The sequence below is a fragment of the Cariama cristata genome, unplaced genomic scaffold, assembly GCF_000690535.1.
Source record: "Cariama cristata isolate BGI_N322 unplaced genomic scaffold, ASM69053v1 scaffold6443, whole genome shotgun sequence".
NCBI classification, from domain to species: Eukaryota; Metazoa; Chordata; class Aves; order Cariamiformes; family Cariamidae; genus Cariama; species Cariama cristata.
The window spans coordinates 63,293-81,370 of record NW_009610043.1 but is presented as its reverse complement, the minus strand read 5'-3'; the positions used below and the strand labels follow the sequence as shown (position 1 = coordinate 81,370).

The window sequence follows — 18,078 nt, the reverse complement described above, 5'->3', positions numbered from 1 at the left end:
GGCAGCCCTGTCCCGTGCTCGGCTTTGGCCGCGGTATCGGTTGTGTTCAACTGTCCTTGTGCGTGGGGCCGAAATTCCCATTCCTTCTATAAGCGGGACTCGTTAGGGCTTTTTACTTACATAGTTTTGGGGCTTTAATTATGCCTCGTCCTCATGTTCCTCTTAACAGTCCTGTTGTTTTGATGGGATCTGAGCAGATGTTGCTCCTCTCTGGTAAGTAGTGTTTTGCACACATGTTCCCCCAACATGGAGTTTTAAGTTTTGGCGTTGAAGTTGTTCCCTCTTCTGTTTATTCTTTTGGGGAATATTGTTTTGTCAGCAGATGAGACCTCCTGTTCCTTCACGTCTCTCTGTGCAGGAAACGGATTTCTTTCCTTTTCATGCAGACTTCCCTCGCTGGGGGGAAGGCGGGGTATGAGCTTGTAACTCTTGCGGACTTGAGGTCTCATAGGCACTCTTCTGTGTGCTTCACCTGTTTGCTTTCTTGTGCGATGAGCCTGTGTAACCACGTGCAGTGAGACTTTCTTTTAGAAGAAGAGTGCTAGTCTAGTGAATCATGTCAGGTAGTGCTGAGTGTAGTGGTACAGCTTGGCTTTATGGTGAATATAAACGCATATTTAAATGCCTAGGTGAGTCCATTGGGAAGGGACGATATTGTGACTGAAGGAACTATGGCAGGTTTCTAGTAATATCTGTCATGCTCTAAGCTTTAGATAAAGGGCTGAGGTGCATTTTGACTGTTATTAAAGCATGTGCTGGAGTACTTGAAAACTTACTCTTTGGTGGAGGCAAAGGAGTGCTTGTAGATAACTTGAGGGGAAGAGGCTGACATCCGTTATCTGCATTTTTTCAGCTGTTACTGATCACAGTGGTTTTGGAAGATAGAAAAAGCGCTTTCTTTCATAGTACAGGAAATACTGTGAACTGTAAGTGTTGAAACTTTCTGCAGATAAATGAAGGCGGGGCATGGGATTCTAAAATGCTTCAGTGACAAGTGTTTCTGTGTGCCCGCTCTGGAGTTTGGGGAGGGGCAAATGTGCAAAAGGAACCATGTTGAGCAATGGTGGTTTTTTGAGCGATTGCACTAAAGCTACTCTTGTCCTGCTTCAGATGATACAAGTGATATATTGAGAGTCGAGCTTAGTTCTCTTGCTGGCAGTGTTATATGTACTTCTCTAGGATACTGTTAATATCCATTGCAGTAACTGTCTGTGCTAAAATTACTAAAATACCAATGTTAGCCTGCTTAAGTAATATGCTACGCAACCCACAAATGATACCAAGTAGGTGGAATAGGTCAGCTTGGTAAGCTCTCATGTTTTTTTCATAATGGCCATCCACAGCTGGAAGAGATGGAAATGGAGCATGCCTAAGCTTCTGAAGATAGAGGATACAGTATTTTATCTCGGATCTCATTCCACCTACATGCAACCCAGGATGATGAAGTGTGTTGTCAGCCTTTCAAGAGTAGGAGGAATGTGGCTATGCACTGCTTTGCTGGCAGTTAACCCGTAAAAGAGGAGTAGCATAAGGAGAAGGGTATTGTTAGGCTGTTGGACTAACGAACAGAAGCCTGACAAGTCTGCTGTAGCAAGGCAGAAGGAGTTGTCTCCATGGTGTGAATCAGAGGAACTGGGTTAGCAGCCAGCACAAAGTTTGAGATCTTTTCACCTGCAGAGGTCAAAGGGGTGTGATGGCTGTTACTGCTCTGGTAGCTTCCTACTGGGATGTTTAACTGGATATAACAAGATAGGACTCTTCTACTTGATATCGGTGATGTCTTCCAGAGCATGTGACTCTAATTAGTGCGTTAGTGCTTATCAGATACTGTAAACTAGAATGAAAAATCCAGATACTTAAATATGCACTTCTTTCGTAGTTGCTTTCATTGACTGAATCAAAGTAATATAAGTTATGTTTCTTTCAAAAAAAAACTTCTAAGTACTAAACTGTCTAAACCATAATATGCAACTCTACTGCATTTGTCTCTAGCATGAGTAGCTGGTGGTGTAAAGATCTGCCTGTTAGATCCCATATGGGTTTTAGCTCTCTGAGAAATGAGCTTCATGATTTGTAAATCCACCTCTCTTCTAGATGGTGGTGTCCTAAATTCCCAGTGCTGTCAGGAAAATGCCTAACACTCAATTCATGCTGTAATTCTTGTGATTTAACTGGATTGTTAAAAGATAACTATTTCTTTATCTTTGTGGTGCTTCAAAATTTCAGGGTGATTGAGTGGCTTGCATGAAAGACCTAAAAGTGAAGTTAGTGCTAATTCAGGAATTTGAAATACTGACTTTTTACTAAGGCTTGCTATGCCCAGTAAAGAACTGAAGACATCAACTCCCAATGCATTACAACTTTCTACCTTGGATGCGTTAATCCTGAACGGTGCAGGATTACTGTATTCAGACTGGTGTATTGACTCACGTGTGTGTCAGCTGCTTGTCTGCTGCACGTGGGATGGGCAAAGGTTACAACCTACAGCATCCTTTGGTGTGAACTGTCTGTATTCAGAATGTAGTCGATAAAAGAAACAGTGAAGTCTGTCCCCTTGCTTTGGGGTGAGCAGTTGAGAAGGACTGACAATGTACTTGATAGCGTAGAAATCTAATTGTAGGCTAGAGCATGAGTAGCCCAGACCTGTTCTTCCCCTTGTCTGATTAATAGCTTCTGGCAGCGATGTAAAGGAGGTGAACACCGACTGGCTGTAGTGATTCTGGGAGGTAATGTCTTATCCCATAAGGAAGGCTTCTACTCACTCCCTGCTGATCAGAAGTGGAGGGAAGAACAGCCTGTAGTAGCAGGGAAGAAGTGTGGCATTATCTTCTTGAAACCAGTGGTATCTTTCACCTTTAGTCTGTTATGAAGTGTCTGGATTGTGTTGCTCTGAGCTGGAGGTGGCCTGTTCACCTTCAGTAAGTAGCAATATGTGCCTCCAAGGGAAGCTTGGAACTGCTGTGCTACAGCATGCAAAATGAGCTAGGTAGGAAGAGCAAAGCAGAAGGACTTCTGGAATGTTAATTGAAGTGGATAAGCTATTTCTGGAGTCATTGATGTCCGTCAAAAAGCACTGTTTTTAAAGGCTTGACTTAATACAATTGCTGATTCCTAGCTTTGGTTCGTCTTCTGAAACGCCGCTGACTTAAAATCTTAAATCTAAAGTTTAGAAAGCAGCAGTTGGTTTGACATGCAGATGGGACGGCAAGTTAAGCTGTTAACTGGAAGTAAGCTCTGTAGGTCTTGCTGGGGAGCAACTGAATACTTCAGAGCCGTTGTTCCCCTTATGGGTGTTAATGGTGAAAGTAGTTGTGACAAAGTAAGCTTGGTATGATCCAGTGTGAAGTTTTTTTTCTGAAATTTGTGTGTGTATATGCGTGAGTGAGGCAACTAATGACGTTGTAATACCTATCATGTAGGTGGTAGAGTCCTTCTAGACTCTGATAAGGGGTGGGGGGAACCCCCAAACTCTGAAAAAGACTGCCTAAATAGGTGGTTCTTGCCCTTCCTTGGGAGAGTTGGATTTCAGAAGACTTGAATCTGGATGACCTTTGCTAAGTGATATTGCAACTAAACTTGTACAAGCTGCTATATTGAAGTATTACCACTTCTGAAAAAGTTAATACTTTGAACAAGATTGTAGTGGAACTTAATTTTAGATAAATCAGTCTGTTATTTTTCCTCTTGACTAGGAATGAAGTGAAAGGCTGTAAAGCACCATTGATAGGATGGCTTGGGGGCAGGCTGTTGTACAAGCTACCAGTCATGTCGGTAGTGAAACATGTCCTTAGTAACACATGCTGATAGATCTTAAGTAGTATTAAACCCTTTTTTAGAGAGATTAAACCAAAAATACTGAATTGCAAATACTTTAAAATATAACTTTGCAGTTCAGTGTTAATTGAAAGAGGACAGAATGTCAAAGAAACCAAGCCTTGGAGAAGTTCTAGGGGGGGAAAAGGAAAGCAAGTTGTCTTTTGCTTTGCTCAGCACATCTCACTGTCGCTTTGTGTTCACTGACAGACTGACTAGCCCTGATGAAAATGAAGTTGGGTATGCTGTTGATGGCTTTCATCTGAGATGCTAATCCAGCTGATGCTTTTACTGACATCAGATCTTCATCAAATTATCCTCCTTAGCATGGTAGTGGTCAGCTTCAGGGTTTTTAGCTATTATGTATCTTGTGAGGCATTAGAACTAGTGCTGGCTGTGAAGCCTGAGCTTGACTTGGAAAATGATCTTGTCACCTATGGAATTAGCTAGAAGCTGGAATGAAATCAGAAACTTAGTGATAGTCACTGGCTACTTAGGAAGAGCTGGGCTTTTGGAAGGGCAGTCAGAACAGACCACCATACTGACTGGGGTGTTGAGAGCTGTAAAAGGAATGTTCAGATGTCTGAACTTCCAAGAGTGGACAGCAAGGCAGGCTGCCACAGGCCTCTGAGCTTCTAGAACATGGCCTAGAAGACAGCAAACATGAGTAGGAAAGACCTGTGTTCTGATACTTGAACTGCCTCCTTCCTTCCTGTTGTGTACGTTGATCTCAAGCTGTATGTTCTGTGCTCCTCTACATTTGACTTTAGTCCAGTCACTCCTGCACTTTCTGCGGAGTGACAGTTTCCACAGGGTTGGATAGGGCTTCTCCATGGAATCTCCTCTAGTCTGGTGGCTGGTACATACTTCTGGGGAGAACAAGCGGAAACCTCCAGTGTGAGGAGAGCTAGAAAGCTCTTCTGCTGCATGGGCAAGTACAGGAATGTCAAAGCTCTTATAGTACTGTTGTCTCTTATCTTCTGGCAGAGCTTTAAAAAAAGAAGCTGTGATTGCATTTAAACTTGGTTACAGGAGGAATCAATTTAAATGTGCTTTTCTACCTGCTGGACCCTGAGAAGGCTTGGGCTGATCAGCATACCTATTAGGTCCTGTGAGGGAGAGGCAGGACTTAGGTACTTGGTTTTTTGAGCTGGGGCAGTTCTGCAGGTGCATGGATCTACAGGTGCAGGCACCTAGTAAACTCAAGGCTAAACATACTTGGGGAATGCTGGGTATCTTGAGCTTTTTTGTCTTTGTTTAATTTCTGAACTGAAGTTATTCTTTACTGGGACTATCTTTAGCAGATGTGCAGGATCGACCCTTCAGGTCCTACTTTGTTTAGCCCTTACTGGGAAAAGAATTGGAAAAGACTTTTTTCGCTCTAATCTCTGCTTCCTACTTTTCAAGGAAACAACATTGTCAAAGTAACTGAATACCTGTATGTGCTTCTCCCATGCTGTGAGTACACTATCATCCACAAGGCTCTCTTGTTTGTGGTCTTTCTTACCCTCTTTTAAGAGTGTGGAAAGATTTTCATCAGGGAAAACCAGTGAAAAGCTATATGTCAGGTTTTAACAGATTTCTGAAAACAAAATAGCTTGAAATAGAGATCTCTAGGTAGGGTGCCTGTGTGTATGCTGAAGTCACTTGTGTATACAAGTCTAATAATCTCTAGGTATTGTTGATTATTCTGGTACTCTGCAAGGTTTAGTTCCTAGAATATATAGTCAGTATGGGGGGGGAGATAGTGCATTTCACTAATTTCAATTTGTGGAAGAAGACTACTGCATTGCCATAATTAAGTCTTTGTAGTTTTTCTTTCTAATACCAGAGATTTATGCACTGATGTAGACATTATTTATAGAAACACTGTTAGAACAGTTTTCTGTTGCCCTTTTGTAGGCATTGTTTGCTTCTCCAACTTTGGGACTGGAAACCAAGGCTATAATCAAAGCATTAATTCTGTAGTGTTACCTGAAAGGGCAGAGCTTCAGGAAGAAACAAGAATAGTTTCTTTCTCTATGCCTTAAGAAGAAGATTTTTAACTCTTATATCAACTGGGAAAAGGCAGGCTCTGACAGAATGAGACTGTTCTCTAGTGCTGCTTTCTCCACTTGTGGAAGTGCCTGGGGGAAACTTCTCCCAGCCACCTGTGTGAGGAGAAGACAGAAGTGCCTGTATGTATGCTGAAAGGTGTGGGTTGAAGTTGAGTCTGTGAAGACAAGATGCACTTGGTTGGCTTTCTGACTACCCTTGGTGGGTGCAGCAAAGGCAGGACTTGCCTGCAGGGCATGTTGTGTTTGCTGTCTCCCCAGCTCACCCATGGGAGCAGCGTTTTTTGTGGGAGTGATGTGTATCATAAGCCTTCGAAGTCCTGTGAGTATGACTCCCTGGTTTCTCTGGGGTTTGACTATTCTGCACAATAAGGATTCTTTTTTTTTTTTGGGGGGGGGGCAGGGGCTTCTGTACAGCTGGTGGCAGGATTTCAGAAAATAAATGGAAAATCGAGTCTCTGTTGTGTAGACTTTAGCAGCTCATAGGTTAAGAGTAGACTACTAGAGTTTTGATTTCAGTTATTTGGTTGCTAGAAATTGTGGTTGAAGATGTTGAAGAGTTGAGTGAAACTGAAGGCTGAATTAAAGAAATGGTAACAAAAAGACTGAGCACCCAGAGAGATTAGGAGGGATTTATTTGCACCTACTGTAACAGTGGAACTGCTTGTGACAGTGGAGTCTTAACACCTTTAACATCTTGCGGTAGATCTTGTGTGGATAAGATAACTTTCGGTACTTTTGATGTGAAGTCTGAGTTTTGTTGTACAGAAGATGTTAGAATGACCCAGTCTACTAGTTGATCTAGTATTAAACTCTGTCCTATCGCTCCTATGCTACCACTGTGTGCTTTCAAAATGAGCTTAAGTCCAAAGCTGCTCATGGAAATAGTTGCGACTAGTTGTAGAATTGGTGGAAAGTGTTTCCCTGGAATTTCCTATCTGGTAGTTAGAAGGGGACCAGTAGCCTGACTGTTCTTGTTTTCTCTGCAAGTAGATCAGGAAAGGGAATAAGGCAGTTGCTGTGGCTGTCTGATTTCATCTCCTGTAGCTGTAATTGACTTAAATGTGTACCTGTGAAAGCTTCACTTACTGCATTGCTATCTGTAAGCTTGTAATTGCTATCATTGAAACTCAAATCTGTGACAAAATGAGATGCTGTGAAGTTCTGCTGTTCATAATTATACTGTTTGTTGCATCCTTGATAGGGTGTTTGCTTTGAGACCTTTTCAGGCTTAGTTCTGGATTCATTGCAGCTGAAAACTATCCTCAGTTTTACTTGCCTCTAGCCTTCAGTGGCTTCTCCAACTTTCAAAACTACTGCTATCAAAGCTGACTTGTACCGTTCTGTGTTTTCTCTGTAAGTTCAGGCTTTTAAAATACTTGTTTATCTCCTGACGAAGAACAAATGAGCCAAAATGAGAGGCTCTGAGAACTTACCTGCCATATCACAGAGCAGCTTTACTTGAAAATGAATATAAGGACATTGCTTTATCCATTCTGCAGTCAGTTTGCTATGGTCTGACTAGATGTAGAAACAGCTTTTCTAAGTGTTGTGAGTAGCTTTGATTTTATTGTTTATTTGAGTTTTCCTTATTTCCTTTTTTCACTTCTGAGAACAAATATGTTAGCGTAATGTAGGCATTGTTGGACTTTTGATCCAAGAAACCTGACTAAAATGTCTAAGCGGATTGCATTTCTAGGTTATTTTGATTATTTTCCTTTAATAAATGGAAGCTGAAAGCAAGTGAAGTGTACTTAATGTAAACTTGCAAGTTTATTGCCTCTGCCTGCAGACCTTTTACTTCTTTCCATTGAAGCACAGTGTGTTGTTTTTAAGAGTGGATAAGCTTTTCATCAAATTAATGGCTAATCCTTATCAAACAAGTGTTCATCTTTACAATTAAACATTCCTGTTCTTTAATTGTATGGTGATTGGTGGACATACTAGTCATGACTACATTTGAGAATTCAGAATCTTAATTTTCTCACTGCTGGTAGCAGGAATTTGCTGTGAACAGGACATTATACTCTGGTTGGATACCCGTTATAATTAAATTATCATCTTTGTCTATGTTCAGTGAACCTTTCTTTGAGTAACTTCCAAAAGAATGCACCTTTTTGCACTTTGGGAAAATCTGAACTCTCTGAGGAAAAACGAGGAAGATGGAGCAAGGTAAATATTTTGAGGTCTGCTAGGCTTTCCTTGTAGGTTTGGCTAATGGATTATGGTCAAGGCATAGTTGTTTTCTAGTGCAGAATACAATAGCTTGCTTGTTTTCTTTTACTCTGAACTGGAATCTCTTAATCCCTTCAGACTCAAGCATGAGTATCACATGATTTGGAGGTGTTTGGTTAGTGTACTTCATTGCTGCAGAGCATCCCTGTACATAAGATGAGTAAGTCGGGACTGCAGAGAAGCCACGTGGAAATTTTCAGTTTTGGAGATTTGTGTCTAAGTGTTTAATATTTTGTTGCTAGGTTGTGTTCTGGCAAAACCAAGGGGAAGCATCTGTTCGGTTAGACTTCTAAGTAAGGAGATCAGATTTCTGCTCTAAAACTCCTAGTTCATGATAAAAAGGACTACGACTTCAATATGCTCAAACCATCAATTAGGGTATTTGTATGGAAACTTCCTTGCAGGAAAACTGCTGTGGTACAGCTAATCATAGGTCCTTTCAGAATCTGTGACCATATGGGACATCAGTGGATATATAGCTGTCTAAGTAATACTCATAAACCCTTGTTAAAGTAAAAGAATAAATATTAATTGACAGATAATTTCAAAAAATAGTAGTTGCTTTTGTATAGCTGCGTAATGGTACCAACATGCCTGGTCACTGTCATGTTGCTTTCCCCCCACTTCAGTTCTGCAGGCTTTAGTAACTGGAACCAAAATGTCTTCCATGTGTCAAACTGGAATTTTAGCTTTTAAATGACAGGATGAATGCCGATACTTGATGAAGGTAACAACTAAACACTGATCTAGTGAGAGGACTAGACAAGAGGAGTATGTTGTTGGGGTTTTCTGAAATAGAATAGGATTCACTAAAATGCTGAAATATGGTAATGAACTGAGGATGGTAAAAAAACTCCAGTGATTTAGAAGATGCTGACCCTGACACTTGGTGCTGCTTTTGCAGAATTTGCTGCATTAAGTACAAGATCACTGTTGCTTTGATTGGGGTAGCTTCAGTAACTGATGCTACCAGCAGCTGAAGCCTGCTTCTTCCCAAGCTGTTTCACTTGCATTGAAAGAAATGCAAAAAATAATTGGGGAACTCTAGTTGTGGTGGCTCTATACTTAGCTCATTATTCCAGGCAAATTATCTCTTACTTCTCAAGTGTTGACTGGTAAACTGGTTTAAGAGCTGTCTAGCTTTCAATGGCTAGGTCGTTCTAACTCCTCTGCAATATTTTTATTGCATAGGCACTTCTTCCTATGAACTCTTGAAAGGCTGGTGATAGCCTAACAGTGGAAGGGGCTAAGGGTGGGAGTTCTTCAGTAATTCACTGAGGAAAAAAGCAATGCCAATCCTGCTGTTGTAATCGGCTTGGAGTAGGAAGCAATCTTGAAACCTCCGTGTGACAGTGCTGAACTGCAGAGGGTGGTTAGGTTCCTTGCTGTTGCTGCACTGGGTGGGTGTGGTGGTCATGCGGAGGACTCAGCCTGGGGAGTTGTGGACGAAGGATGAAAGGATTTTGCTTGATTTGGCAAGTGTAAGATTGGCTTAACAAGGACAATAAGAGCTATTTCTTGCTTTCGTTTTTTTAAGACTAGTTTTTTAATAAACTGTTTGTATGAGGTACAAGTTTAGGTGCTACCATTCTTTCTGAGGGTCACACCCAGAGAGCAGTCCTATTAAAATTAATAGTGCTATTGCAGCGTTCCTTGGGCTGCTGTGTTCTCATTCAGCACTAAGGTATGAAGACTTTTCCTCTTGCATAAGACAACTGGATTTGTTCTGGTTGGGGAAGAAACAGTTTGGCAGCTCACTAAAGAGTAATTTGCATGCTGCTGTGCCCTGTAGCTTATTTTTCTAAACATTACTATTTCAAGTTTTTGTCCAGCTTTCTAAGCTGTCTTAGCAGAATGTACAACTGCCTGGGACAGGACCACTGCTCACAGAGGTAGTGATCATCTGGTCGGCTCTTGCTGAATGCAGTTCCTTTATTGCTTCTAGTGTACTTCTCGCTCCTAGACTCAAATTGTTTGGCATTCGAATTAGAGACCTAGTAGGGCTATAAGCCTCTTGTACTTGAACATATTTCAAGAGCCCCAGAATTGCAATATGGCTTAATCTACCTCATAGCCTTTCAATTTCTAAGTATTTATAACTACTGTTACTGTTTTTTCTGGTTCTTCTAACAAAATTCAGTTTTTAGTCTCATTATAAACACTTGCTACCATGTATTAATCCAAGACCAAGTAGTGTACTAGTTAAGAAATAATTTTTCTAAAAATACACTGCAGGTCCAGTAACACTTGTTACTGAGCTAAACTGACTTCACTTACCAAAGGCAAGGAGTGATAAGTTAAAAAAAAATGCCTTGTCAAAAGAAGTTGGTCTTAAGTGACTTGTATCATGAAAAGGGCAAGAAGGAACTTAAGTTTCCTGGGCAAGAATTACTGTGTAGAAGCAAGCAGGTGGGCTGGGGAGAATCTCGTTAAGCTTACAGTTTAAAGAAAGGCCTAATGCCAAAAACCCCTCCAAAACCTAATTTATGTGCTTAAACTCCACAACTTTTATACTGATTCTTGCCAAGACAATTAAAGAATTCCTAGAGCTAATTTGAATTTCCAGGCTGAGTTTGGAGTGCAATAGCTGCTTCTGCAGGTGCAGAGAACACTCAAGTCTGTTCAGGTAGGTTGGTGAGTCTCGCTGGTTTTATTGCTGGAACGATTTTTAGGAGTCTGAAGACGTTGCTGTGGAGCACATTTGTGGTGCAGTTGCAGATGTGGCCTGCTGGGTTTTTTCACTGCTTGCAAAAGGTCAGTGTTTGAACTTTCATGAATTGATGAACAGTTAACTTTAAACTGGTGGTGTAGCACCTGTTTGCTAGAACTTCAAGCCTCCTGCTTGACTGGAAAACTTAGGAGGAAGAATAAGGTCCCTGTGTGGAGTTGGTGTTCTTAAGATCTGCTGAACTATTTGTAGCTAACTAAAATGCAAAAGGTGAAGGAATACCCTAGGGCCAATTCAGAGAAGGCTGGTTCAGCTGAATGAAGAACAGTTGTGGTAAAACAACGCAGTGCATCCATCATGCTTGCAAAAGAAAACACAATCAGCACCATATTGCAATATCAATTAGTCAGGTTTTGCCACTGTATTTTCCCCTAGGTGACTTTATGCTATGTATTGTTGAAAGACTTGCCTTAGTGGAGTTTGTACGTGTTGAAACAAATACGATGGCTTGAAACTTGTCTGAAGAATCTGCTGCTTGTTAGCTGACTTCTGAAGAGCTGCTGTACCTGTAACCCCTCAAAAATCATACTGATGACTTGGTTACTTAACCAGAACTCAAAGAGTTTAGACAACGTACTGAGAGTTTATTGCATGTGAGAATGTGGAAGAGGAAGTTGTGAATCTTTCTGTGAAGCTAGGAATCCATAAATTGTGCTGTGTGAGTGACAGCTCAGCCTATATGTGGAATTCAGAGCATCTTTGCCATGTTACAAAAAGCTTATTGCCCGGTGCTGATCTGTTCCTCCAACAGAGCTTTTAGTAACCTTTAAACTCTATAAGTATAGACCAGGAATTTATCCTGTTAAAACCTGCATTTGTTTAAAGAGTTAGCTGCTACTTGTTCACCCATGTCCTACATCTCTAGATCTCAGTTGTTGAAATACCAAGGTGTGTGTCACTCTGAACTTACTTAGTAGGTAAGTTTTTTCCTTTAACAGAAGTAAATGTGACCTGTGGCAAACAAACGACTGTGCCTATCTTGTTACACCTTTTTTGTTCTTCAGGTTTGTTCATGTACAGTGTTGAACTTCTAAATTATGATTGCGAAGTTGGTCTGCCAGTGAGTTTTTGCCTGTGAAATCCTGGTGATTTGTCCAAATACTTCTGAGATGAAGAGTGTCTCAGATTCAGCCTTATCTTGGAAGTGATATATTTTTGTGATGTATCTGATGCCAGTTTTACAGACTTTCTTCTTGGGGAGGAATGGGAGAAAGTCCTTACTAAGGACTCATCTAAACAAAATAAGCTGAGTGAATACTGTAATGTATACTGGGTATGTGGAATAAATAAAAACGAAGTGCTTGATGATGAAGTAGGTTGAATAGAAGGGTTTGAAGGCTTCAGTGCTGAAGTAAGGAATAAGTCTTCTAATTTGTCTGGTTAGGTTTGCCCTGCTTTCAAACCTCACTGAATTTTTGAAGGAAGTAGCAGCAGATTTTTGTGTAAAACAGTAGGCTTGGATTATGTCCTTTCTTAGTATTTTGAGGTAGCTTGGTGTGAAGTTTTCACAGAAATGTTGCTCATACTGAACTGGTGGAATGGGAGTTAAGGTGAGTTAAGTTCATCACAACTCAAATGTGATTCTTTCTCTTCCTTCCAGTATTTTAACTCTCTGTCACAAGTGACACAGTGTTCCTTGTAAACAGAATTTGAGGTAGAAATCTGCAACTTAGCCTCTATTTCAGTATTGCGTCAGCCCATTGCATCTTCTGAGTTTACCTTGCGGTCTTAGTGCTGTGGTCAGCATGACTAGATGATATACTCTGAAGGGGGATTTTTAATACCAGGATTTGTAATACCAGGGTTGCTGCAAGTAAAGCATTCAGGTGCTTCTGCAGTGTGTTATTTTGCTTCTGTAGGTAAGAGGGTCCCTATCCTACAGCTGCTGGCTCAGTGGGTAGGGTGCTGCTGGTGTGCTGTAGTCGGGGTGGGTACAGAGTGACAGGGCTGCTCGCTGGATCGTGCGACTCGAGCTGAGGATAGTCTGCCTTAGGGCACTGGGGTGTTGGGCTGAACTCCTGCTACAGGGAGGCCAAAATGCTGAAAGGGTAGCCATTACTACTCGTTTCGAATTTTCCCTCAAAAATGCAACCCCTAAAACTGTTCTGTGTCTCAGTCAAATGGAGTTTGAAAGTGTCACCTGCAGGACGTCAGCTGTCCTAGGGTTTGCCTCTCCTGTTGTCTGGCACTGGGTTCTGCACCTGTGGTGTTCCTTGTGTTGTCCTCAAGATTTATGTAGGAAGCGGAAGCAGATGCATTCCTTTTTCTCGGAACTATTTTATTGTTAACTGAAACAGCTGAATTGCTGTTTTTTGTTTAGTATTTATGGTAAGATTTGATATGTTACTTGATAAATGCTCATGTGTTTTCCACAGATAAAATGTGCTTAGTCCTTGTGGGTTTTGGAGTAGTGGGTTGTTGGACTTGTGGATGTTAAGGTGGCTGTGTATTTAATGCAGTAGGGAGGACTAACGCACTGAAACTTCATATTGGAAAGTTATTCAGTAACTCTGTCTTCGTCACAGAGCTGCAAAAAATAATGCTGGTGAACTTAGCAAGGCTAACTGAAAAATTGTACAAAACACAAATGTATGTATTTCAGAGCCTGTTCCTGGAGGTAATAAAGCCTTCATTGGTAACTGTACTCGAGCAGATATTGCTCCTGGCTCTAACAAGACTAAAATTTTTGTTATGTTGTTTAATACCTATACAGTTAGGACCCTAGCTTTTATTTCTGAGGTTTTATTTTATCTTGACTGTAAACAAAATGATTACTTGTCAGCTTACTGTAATGCTGAAAAGGCATGATTTGCTTTAAACTTCTTACAAGGAAAATAGAATGTATGCATTGCTGTGTTCACTCTGGTGTAAGTTCCTTCAGAGTATTGGCAGGTGTCTTCCATGATATCATGTGTCAGTCTGTGAGGTAGAAGCTAGTCTGCTAGCACATTTAATCTATTTTTGATTTGTCAAGATCTCAAAGGTAGAAACAAAAAGCACTTTGTCCTGGCTAGTCTCAAGACTGACACTTGAATTGCTCTTTCTGGTTGTCTATTCACTTACTCTCTTAGCATGCTGCTCTTGCTGAGTGAAGCACATTGTTTTGTAGAAGTCACTTCACTGTAAGTTCAGAGGCTTTAATCTATAGGTTGAACATCTCATACTGACAATTTCAAATGAGGGACTTGTTTGAACAGTTCTGAGTTCAACCTTTTCAGCATAAGTCAGTGAAACTTCTCTGGCGACAGGTAACCCTTCTGTAAGATAAGGCCGTACCAGGGCTGAATCTTACTGCTGCCTTCCATCACATCCTTGATGCTGTATCTCCTTGCCCTCAGTCGCATGAGAAGAGAGTGTGACTGAAGGTACTTTTTGATCAGTGCAGAAGAAGCTCTAGAGAACCAGTATCTCGGGGTTTTGGTGGACTCTTCAGAGAATCGTTCATGCTTGTTTATGCTTTATGGCTGAGAGAATTGAAGTCTGACAGAACATCCTGGAAATATTGCATCCAAGTTCTAGTTCTTCTTTATATATAATGATATACTTTATTGCTAATCCCATGTGTCTAGATATAGCAAAAAGTCTGAGTCTTTACCTCACTGTATAATTTTCATGTGGCCATTTTCTGAAGCTCTAATCATCAGGGCTTTGAATTTCTCATGCATATTAGAGCTGTGTGAGAATTTCCCTGATACTTGCAGGTGATCATGAAGTATTCAGTTTAATTAGTTGAGCTTGGTTTCTGACTATTTATTTCATGCTTTTCAGGTTTCTGTTTGCATTTACCTTAGTTAAGCAATAATTAACTTGAAGCGTGGAACTGATTATCATATTGGGAGAACAAACCAATAACCATAATGCAGTGAGTATTATTGCAACTTCCTGGTAATGAAAATTCCAGTAGTGGAATACTTGATTTAATTTTTAAGCTTTGAGGAAATTGGCGGTGATAAAGTGACTTTGACTGGCTCTTGCTTAGACAGCTACTTAATGCTAGTGAAAAGCTTGGGGTGTGTAGGAAGAATTGTAGTGGCTTTCCAGCTGTTGAGAATAACGACTGTTTGTTATGTTAATATAGGGAATGTCTAGTGAGCTGATTGTTCTTTGCATTTGAACACCAAAGAATATCTTTAGTTACTGATGCTTCTACAGACAGTCTGCCTGACATTGTGTACTTCCTTCTAGTGATTCTGTCTACATGTATTTATGCTGGAAACTGCAGAATTAAGGACACTTGGATATTGCTGTCCTGTCCTCCCCCCAGACCACCCAGCTGAATCAAGCGTGTGTCTGTCTCCTGAACTGGGTGTCTAAAATAGGTAAGAACTGCTCACTGAGTGAGGGACTTTCTGAAAAAAGAGACAAGGTCAGACAAAATCTGGCTTTAGGTGAGAAGAATCTTTCTTAAGGTTTCTAGGACAGTTTTTGTGTACAGCTGATGTGGACACGGCACTAAGGATACTTCCAGTAAAGGTTAATCTCTTTTGGCTGCAGATGGCTTTGGCAGTTTTCTTGGCATGAAAACTTGGTTAACCAACACTGCTGTGGAAATAGTGTAGATACAGCCTCTTAAGGCCCACTGAAAAGCTCTGAAGAACTTTGTCTTGATGCCTTGTGTAAGGGTATCTCTGACTCAGTGGGGAATGAAAGCATGTAATTAAACTTAAAGCAGTACCACTGTACAAGTCAGAATTGTATCTTAAATGTAGGTATTTTGAGCAATTATTGATGAATTTAAGATGAATGCTTATAGAACAATAGCAGCTTTAGAGTCTAAGATACTTTAACGGCATTGTGGAAGCTAGCTATTAGAACATTCAGAACCATTCTAAATATACTTCAGCATTGCATTCTTGATGGAGTAATTGTGATGCCGGGACTTGAATATGAATACATCTTACATGTGCACACTCGTGTGAGAATGACAGAACAGCACATGCTAGGCTTGAAGATAGAGTTCCTTTCAGTATGATTTGGAGTATGGTACAATTATCCTTTCCTTTTATGTTCTGCAAACTCAGTACTATGTGGCTGTTCAGAAGTGACTGCAAGCTGCAGGTTATGGGAAAATCTGACTCCAGAAGAGAATGCCTCTCGGTTTCTGCAGTCCATGTAGAGAAAGCCGCTTGCAGTGCTTGCATTGGGTTCTTTCATTGGGTGTGTCATGTCAGGAAGACAGTTCTGTTTTTCCATCCATGAGAAGTCCATCTTCTAGCTTTGGTCTCCCAGGCTTTCTGGTTTTTCCTCTTAGGTGTTTAGTTTGCTTGTATACTAGTTTATTCCTCATCAGTCAAGTTGTTAGAGGGGAATACCTGGTAAGTAATACTTGCAAGCTTCTGTAATGGATTGATATGAACTGTACAAATGTCTGCTGCTTTCTTGTCTCTGAGCTTGTTCCTGACAGCATAATTTAAAGGAAATATGGGGGTGTCCTGGACAGGAAGGAACGTGTATCCTGAGTCAAACTGTTTGAAGGGCACTGCCTATCATACCTGTACTGATATCAGTGAGGGTTGACTTGCATGGCTATGAAATCAATAAAATACCATCTCTCTAAACATGGTCTTAAACTACATGATCTCCTTGGCAGAACTGGACAGTCTTTTAAAACTCTTCAGGCAGTCTAAAGCTGGTTTTTTTGTTGCAGGCAAATGTCTTGACCTGAAGGAGGACTTTGGTAGGCTTAAGAAATCTTCCTTACAGTTGTCCTCCTTGCTACCCATACTAGCAGGAGATAGGTGTGTTCTTCGCAGGGAACATCTACTTGAAGTCATAAGGCATCAGTTCTGCAGTGAAAAGCATTCATTTAACCAAAAGGGGAAGTGAGGTAGCCTTGAATGCCAGAGGACAGGATTGCCAATGACTGATAAAGGATCTGTACCTCACTTCAGGCTTACCTTAAGTGTCTTGGGTTTCTGGTGGAGTTCAATAGGACAGGTTGGCTTGGGTAGTACGAGATATGAGTGGTAACTTGGAGTGGAGTTGGGACCCTGTGAGGCAAGAGGAAAATGCAAAGCGCTGATGTGCTTTTACTGCATTGACTTCCATACCTGTGCAAGGTGAATACACTAAATGTATGCTGCTAAAAACCTTCCCCTGCTGTCCTCCATTCTGTGGAAGCAAAATAACAGGCTTCAGTTGCTCACTCTTGCTGCTTTGTTTCCTCCTAAGGCTGCTGTCAGAGTAGCTTTGCTCCATGCTCTGGCAGTCTGGCGTGAGCTGTCAGTGCAGCCTGCAAGCCTTTTGCTATCAACACTGTTGGTGTGGGAGTTGATTGAGCAGTGGAAGCCTGAGTAAGTGTCACTGGCTGGTTCTCAAGTCTGACCTCATATCCAAGAATTAGATGGCTCTCTCACCATGGGGATAATGAAATAACTCCTATTGTGTTATTCATTAACTTACATTTCATTCAATGGCTCCTAAGAGAATAAAGAGTATGTTAGAGTATGTTAGAGGTGAGCTTGCGTAAGACTTCTGACATCCTTTTGGTAAAATAAACAAGAGATAAAGCTATGTCAGACAAAGTTTAAGCATGGCAGTGATACCTCACTGAGGCAGGTGGCATGTGGTGTATTACACATACTGACTTTGAAACTAATTTAATGGCTTTTTTCCCTTTAATAGTTTAAAGAAAACAGCCTGCTTCGAAAGTTGGAGAAATAACCAGGGCTGAAAGCCAGATGAAGGTCTTCCTTAGCGTGAAGTCTGCACCCGGTTGAATGGCTGTATGGAAAGGTGATGTTGAGCCCAGCATTGTAGTGCTTCAGGGCAGGTGGGGGAGCCCAACAAATAAACTGGGGGACCTGCAACAATAAAAGCCTATGGAGGGAAGAGCATCTTGGTGAAAGACAGCTGCTGCTGATTCGTATAAAAATTTTGGTACAAGAAGCTGTTGAACCTTGTTAGGTTTCTAGTTTTAGCATTAATGTAGCTTGAACATGTGTAAAAGTTAAATGTCCCTTAAATACTACTGTCATGTACTCTTCCGCCTCACGTATGCAGTTTTGTCAGCTTAAACTGCCATGTGTTACTCTGCAAGAAAACTTTAAAGGGGAGAAAGATTAGCTCACTTGCTAAGGGATTTTTTCACTGACATTATGTTCAAAATAGTAAAACTGGACAACTCTACCCCTAGCTTTAGGGCTGACCATTTTAAAAGCAGCCATGGGAGTTGGGTATATCGACTCATTTTGGCTCTAATGTGAGTCCTTGATGACCTAGGCTTCCTGATAAATATGGCTGTGGCTG

At 41.0% G+C, this 18,078-nt stretch overlaps 1 protein-coding gene across 1 annotated transcript in view; it reads left to right on the top strand.

The window, feature by feature from the left end:
• The first annotated feature begins 178 nt into the window (after nucleotides 1–178).
• MTMR3 (myotubularin related protein 3) overlaps nucleotides 179–18,078 on the top strand; it is a 76,793-nt gene continuing 58,893 nt past the window's right edge. The window contains exons 1-2 of the mRNA XM_009697742.1: nucleotides 179–213; nucleotides 7,945–8,039. The gene's annotated coding sequence lies outside the window, so the exon portion shown is untranslated. The remainder of the gene's footprint in view (nucleotides 214–7,944; nucleotides 8,040–18,078) is intronic.